Source organism: Otolemur garnettii, unplaced genomic scaffold, assembly GCF_000181295.1.
Source record: "Otolemur garnettii isolate 467f Iridium unplaced genomic scaffold, OtoGar3 scaffold00006, whole genome shotgun sequence".
NCBI classification, from domain to species: Eukaryota; Metazoa; Chordata; class Mammalia; order Primates; family Galagidae; genus Otolemur; species Otolemur garnettii.
The window spans coordinates 14,105,881-14,112,853 of NW_003852401.1; positions in this window are offsets into that span (position 1 = coordinate 14,105,881).

A 6,973-nucleotide genomic window follows, 5' to 3' on the forward strand; every position below is an offset into this window, starting at 1 on the left:
AAAAAGAAATAGCTGAAGATGTTAACAAATGGAAAAACATACCATGCTCATGGCTGGGAAGAATCAACATTGTTAAAATGTTCATACTGCCCAAAGCAATCTACAGATTTAATGCAATCCCTGTTAAAAACTATATTTTTATGAACCACATTTTTAAACATGTCTTTTACCACCTAGAATTTAACAAATGGCACAGTGAAAGCGGAATATGTATGGATAAGGATGTATTGTTAGCTAGTCAGAAAATGATAGATTGTTATATAAATAGTGATGGATAAACTATTTTCATATCTCATTACTTTTATATTATTAGTGTTTACTTTTGTATGTTTCATACACAGATGCAACAATAGAAAATTAATCCTTTTATCAAATAATAGAATAGTATACAGAAAGTTCAAAAGTCTTCATTTAAAACATCTCAACTTCTATTCCCCTCCATGAAAGTCAGAACTGTTAGTAGATTTAAGTACATCCATTTTATGAATTTGCACACACATTTATGTACACAGATTTTTTTTTAAAGTGATGAAACTAAAAGTTATTCTGTGATTTAACCTTTTACCTAGGGTTATAGAGATGTTCCATGTCAGTATACAGAGCTTTCCCTCATTTATTTTAATTTCATTCCTGGGAAAGTAATGCTCAAGAATTTATTTAACCATACCTCCTATGCCTCTATCTCTGCCCAAGTTGATGGACTTTCACCTTGTACAGTATGGACTTTTCTTATTGCAAAAACTTTGACAACAAATACCATCATAAAGAGATTTAAAGCATATGTAAAATATATATTTAGGTTAGAATTGAAAAAATAAAATTGCTATATCAAAGCATGTGCCCACTTAATGTTGTAACAGATACTGCCAAATTGCCTTATAAAAGAATTTTCTTGCCAAATTGCCTTATAAAATAATTTTCTTGTTTACACTTTCATCAACAGCTAGTGCTGTCTTCTCCTGCACCTTCACCAACATGAAGTCAACAATTTTTTTAAATTTTTTTGAATTAAATTTATTGACAAATTAAAACTGTACATATTTATGCCATACAGCATGACATTTAAAAATATATATTCAATGAAGAATGACCAAACTGAATAATGAACATATGCATTACCTCACATACTTACCTTTTTTGTGATACAAATACTTACAATCTCTGCCTTTGGTAATTTACAAGTATATAATCCGTTATTTTAAACTATAGTCACCATGTCCTCTTGGATTTACTCCTGCCAGCTAACTGAAATGTTGTATCCTTTAACTAGCATTTCTTCAATCCTCTCCCTGCTCCCAGCCCTTGGTAACCACCATTCTATTCTCTGGTTTCTATGAGTTCTACCTTATAGATTCCACATATCAGACGTATCATGTAGTGTTTGTCTTTCTGTGCCTGGTTTGTTTCACTCAACAGGAATTTCATTTCCTTTGAGTATATGCATACCCAATAGTGGGCCTGCTGGATCATAAGTTTTATTTTTAAACTTTCAGAAACTTCCATGCTGATTTCCATAATGGCTGTACCAATTTACTTTTTTGCCAGCAGTGAAAAGGATTTCTTTTTCTCCACATCCTTGCCACGTTTTGTTAATAGCTATTCTTTCATCATTTTGTTAATAGCTATTCTAAAACACATGAGGTGCTATTTCAATGTGGTTTTCGTTTAGTTTCCCCTGATTGTTAGTGATGCTAAGCGTTTTTCACGTACCTGCTAGTCATTTGTATGTCTTCTAAGGAAAAAATACCTATTTAGGTTCTTTGTCTATTTCTTAATCACATGGTTTTCTTATCATTGAGTTGAGTTCCTTATATATTTTGGTTATTAACCCATATTAAATGTATGACTTGCAAATGTATTTCTGTCTTTCCATAGGTCGTCTCTTCACTCTTTTAATTGTTTCCTTGACTGTGCAGAATCTTTTTAGGCTCATGTAATCCCATTTGTTTATTTTATTTTTTCTTGCCTATGTTTTTGGGCTCATGTCCATAAAGTCATGGCCCAGAACAATGGAGATTTTCCTCTATGTTTTCTTCTAGTAGTTTTACAGTTTCAGGTCTTACAGTCAAGTCTTTAGCTGCTTTTTTGTTGATTTTTGTATATGGTGTGAGATAATGATCTAATTTTATTCTTCATGTGGATATCATGTTTTCTCCAGGACCATTTATTGAAGAGACCATACATTCCCTGTTTTATGGTCTTGGCATCTTTGTTAAAAATCAATTGAGTCATTGATTTATAAAATCATTGGAGATTTACTCCTAGGTTCTCTATTCTGTTTCAATAGTCTAATTGTCTGTTCTTATGGCAGTGCTATGCTGTTTTAATTATTATAGATTTGTAGTAGATTCTGAAATCAAATAGTATGAACCCTCCAGCTTTATTCTTTTTGCTTGATATTGCATTGCCTATTCTTGGTCTCCTGGTTGCACATAAATTTAAGGATTGCTTTTTCTATTTATGAGAAAAAATGTTGGGATTTTGACAGGAATTGCATTGAATCTGTAGATTTCTTCGAATAGCATGAACATTTTAACAATATTAATTCTTCCAATTCATGACACAGGATACCTTTCCATTCATTTGTGTCTTCTTTAATTTCTTTCATCAATATTTCATAGTTTTTAGTGTATAGATCTTTTACTTCCTTGACTGTATTTATTCCTCCTAAGAATTTTGTTTTTGTGGCTATAGTAAATGGAATATTTTTTTCAATATCTTTTTTGTACAAGTCATTGTTAGGGTATAGAAATTTTACTGATTTCTTGAATATAGGTTTGATATCCTGTCAGCCTACTGGATTTATTAATTCTAAGGTGGTTAGTTAAGCCTTTAGGTTTTTCTATATATAAGATGATGTCATCTGCAAATAGAGACGATTTAAATTTTTCCTTCCCAATTTTGATGCCTTTTATCTTTTTATCTTGCCTGATTGCTCTAGCTAGGACTTACAGCTAGTATGTTGAACAGAATTGGCAAGAGTTAGTGAGCACCCTTGTCCTGGTCTTACAAGGAAGGCTTTCAACTTTTCACCATTGATATTAGTTTGGGGGTTGTCATATATGGCCTTTGTTATGTTGAAGAAAATTTCTTCTATATCTCTTAAAAGCTTCTATTATGAAAGGGTGTTAAATGTTGTCAAATTATTTTTTCTGCATCTGTGTAAGTGATCATATAATTCTTTTTCTTTATTCTGTTAATGTCTGGTTTACATCTATTGGTTTGTCTATGGTGAGCCCTCCATCCCAAGGATCCATCCCACTTGATCGTGGTGAATGATCCCCTTAATATGCCATTGAATTCAGTGTGCTGGTATTTTTTTGAGGGTCTTTGCTTCTATATTCACCAGGGATAGCGGTCTGTAATTTTCTTTTCTTATAGTATGCTTGCCTGACTTTGATATCAAAGTAACACTAGCCTCATAACATGAATTTAAAAATATTCCTTCCTCTCAATTCTTTGAAAGTGTTTGAGAAGGATTGATATTAATTTTTTACATGTTTTTGGTAGAATTCAACTGTGAAGCCATCATATCTTAAGCTTTCTTTGGCAAGAGGTTTTAAAGTATGGATTCAATCTTCAGAGATTGAATTATTAGTCTATTTAGACTTTATGTTTTCATGACTCAGTGTTGTTAGGCTTCATATTTCTAGGAATTTATCCTCTTCTTCCAGGTTATCCAACTCTGGGCATATAATTGTTCATATTAGTCTCTTATTATCCTTTTTATTTCTGTGGTATTAATTGCAATGTCTCCTCCTTAATTTCTAATGTTATTTTTTTGAGTTCTTTTATTTTTTGGTCTATTTAAAGGTTTTTAAGTTTTGTTTATATTTGCAAAAAATATCTCAATTTTATTAATTGTTCCATTGTTTTTCTGGCTTCTATTTCATTCGTTTCTGCTCTGATCTTTATTATTTCCTTACTTCTAGAAACTATGTGTTTATTTTTCTCTCTCTCTCTCTCTCTCTCTCTCTCTTTTTTTTAGTTCTTTGAAGTTTAATATTGGGTGGTTTATTTGAGATTGTTCTTTTTTGATGTATGTGCTTATTACTATAAACTTGCCTAGAACTTGCTATAGAACTACTTTTGCTGCATCCACTAAGTTTTGATCTTTTGTATGTCCATTTTTGTTTGACTCAAGCTATTTTTAATTTTTATTTTAAGTTAATTTTTGACCTCTTGGTAGTTCAGAAGCATGTTGTTTAGATTCTAAGTATTTGTGAATTTTCTGAAATTCCTCCTGTTACTTATTTTTAGTTTCCTACCATTACAGTTAAAAGGGAGACTTGGTATAATTTTAACTTTCTTTGTTAATGTCTTGAGTTGTTTTAGATTGGCTAAATCTATTTTGAAAAAATATAGAGTTTCCATAAAGTTTGTGTGCAATTTAATGACTAAGAGAATGACATGAAGGTTATGTTAACCAGTTTGATGAGAGTATTTCAAAATGTACATGAAAACAGCACACTGTACCCCATGATTGCATTAATGTACATAGTTATGCTATAAGAAAAAAAAATTATAGTTCAAAAATAAATAAATAAATAAAATAGTTGCAAACAAATTTTATGGACACCCTCTATAATGTTAGATAATCACCAGAGTTAATTTCATATGCATTAGAATTATATATCTAACAAACAAAATCTTAAAAAACCAGAAGAAACTATCAGTAAATAATTTATGGAAGTATAAGTCTTTTCATATCATAAAAGAGATGTAAAAACCAAAGAATAGATTTTTGAATTATAATTGTACTTTTTAAAGAACATAAAACTCAAATATAAAATTAATTTGTAAGTAATCTAATAAGTAATTTGTAAATAATCTAGTGTCTTTAAAATAGCAAGAAAATTCTAATAATCCAATAAGAATATGGACAAATGATATAAAATGACAAATGTGAAATCTTCTGTATAGTCACATTGAAAACTAAGACAAACATAAAACTATTTTTCTTGTGACATAGTCAAAATTTAAAAGTGTATATTAAATTCATTGTGTCAGACACAAATTTCAAGAGGAAGTATTAATTGAAGTTATATCTTCTGCAAAGAAATTTGACAAGCTATACAAAAATTTTAAGACTTATTTGAACTTCACCTTGGGAAACTAATTATAAGGAAATTACTTACAGACCATTGAAGACATCAACATTCTCCTATATTTATTTACCAGGCCAAAAATTACAAACAACCCATAATGCACACAATGTGTACAGATAAATCAATTATGGTATTTCCACATGATGATATTATATATGATATATGATAATTACATAGAAATAAAATTATATTTCCAAGACATTTTAATGAAAACAGTTCTAATATGATGTTAAGCTAAAGTTCAGGGTACAAATTTGTGTGCAGAGTGGATCTTATTTTTGCACATCTGTTTGCATATGTGAAATTAGAGCTAATTGTTCCTGAGCACTTACTATATACTAGGCACCATTCTAAGTATTTCACAAGATTTGCCAATTATCATTTTATTTTTATTATTTTTCTTTCAGCTCCAAAATCACCTTTTTTTGCCTGCTCTGTGAAAATGGAACTAGGCTCTTTAAGTAAGAATTTTCTATTACCAACTGGTTCATCTGTCAGTAGAAGATGCTTGAGTGTTACTGCTTAAGGGAAGCATTTTCTTTCCTGTTTCTCTGGCTTCTCCAACTACTGACTCCTGCAATACAGGGCAACCAGCAGCTTCCTTTGGCACCAGGCTCTCCCTGATAGGCAGTTCTGTAGCACAAACCCCTATGAAACATTCCCTTATGGAAGTTTTCCCGGCACTGTGGAAGACAGATCTGTTGCAAGTTCTGCTACTAAGCTATTACAAGTTCTCGTCCATTGAATGAGCCATAGCCAGGCCCTCTTCAATAAGGGTTGGATGAGGAGAGGAGAAGATTCTCTTCCTAGGGTGCTTTAATGGGGGATTATGTCATTTAATGTCCTTAAGAACCATAGGTAATAGATTATTGTCTGTTACAAATGAAGAAACTGGAGTATCATATAAGATTGTATAGATAGGAGCTGACAAAGCCAGAATTTAATCCAAGCACTTTGGCTCCAAAGTATGTAAAGTCATCCCTCAGGATCCATTGGGTGTGGTTCCAGAACCCTGCAGACCCCCAAATCTGAGGATTGTCAAGTCCTTTGTATAAAATGGCATAGTATTTGCATGTCACCTGTCAACATCCTCTGATATACTTTAAATCTCTAGATTGTTTATAATACCTGATACGACATTAATAATTGTTATAATGTATTGAGTTGTTTACTTGTATTATTTTATTGGTGTTTTATTATTTTTTATTAGGGATTTTTCCTTAATATTTTTGATCTATAGTTGATTAAATCTGCCGAAGCGAAATGCACAGATGTGGAGAGTTGATTATCCTTTCAAACATTATGCTATACAAACTCCTGAAATACTGAGTGTATACAGAGATACATGAAAAGATTCTGGAAGGAAAGCAGAAACATGTAAATGGTATCTCTCTCAAGGTCGTGAAAATGATAAGTGTCTTGCATTACTGTTGTACAATGTCTGAATTTCCCTCAAAATGTAAATATTAATTTCATATTTATAAATATATATGTGTTTAAGCTAAAAAAGAAATTCTGAAGAATCCTCTATGGACTAAAGATATTTCAGGCACAAAGACATACTACCAATTCAATAAAGTGCATATTCGCTGAAGTCACACTTTTATTTCCACGTTCTTTACTTGAAACCCTTTCCTGATATACAGATGCAATATGCATCACTAAATCCATAATTCCAAATTTCCATAACAGCTATGCTCACAATCTATTCAGCACTGGGGCAGGAGTAACTATAGCTAAGTTTTAATTTGCATAATTACAATTCCACACAAATAAAGAGCATTCATTATGGTTATGCCTGGCCTGGCTCCAGTTTGTATCATTTCCCAGGCTATACAGCTAATATTATTAACAGTGCAGAGAGA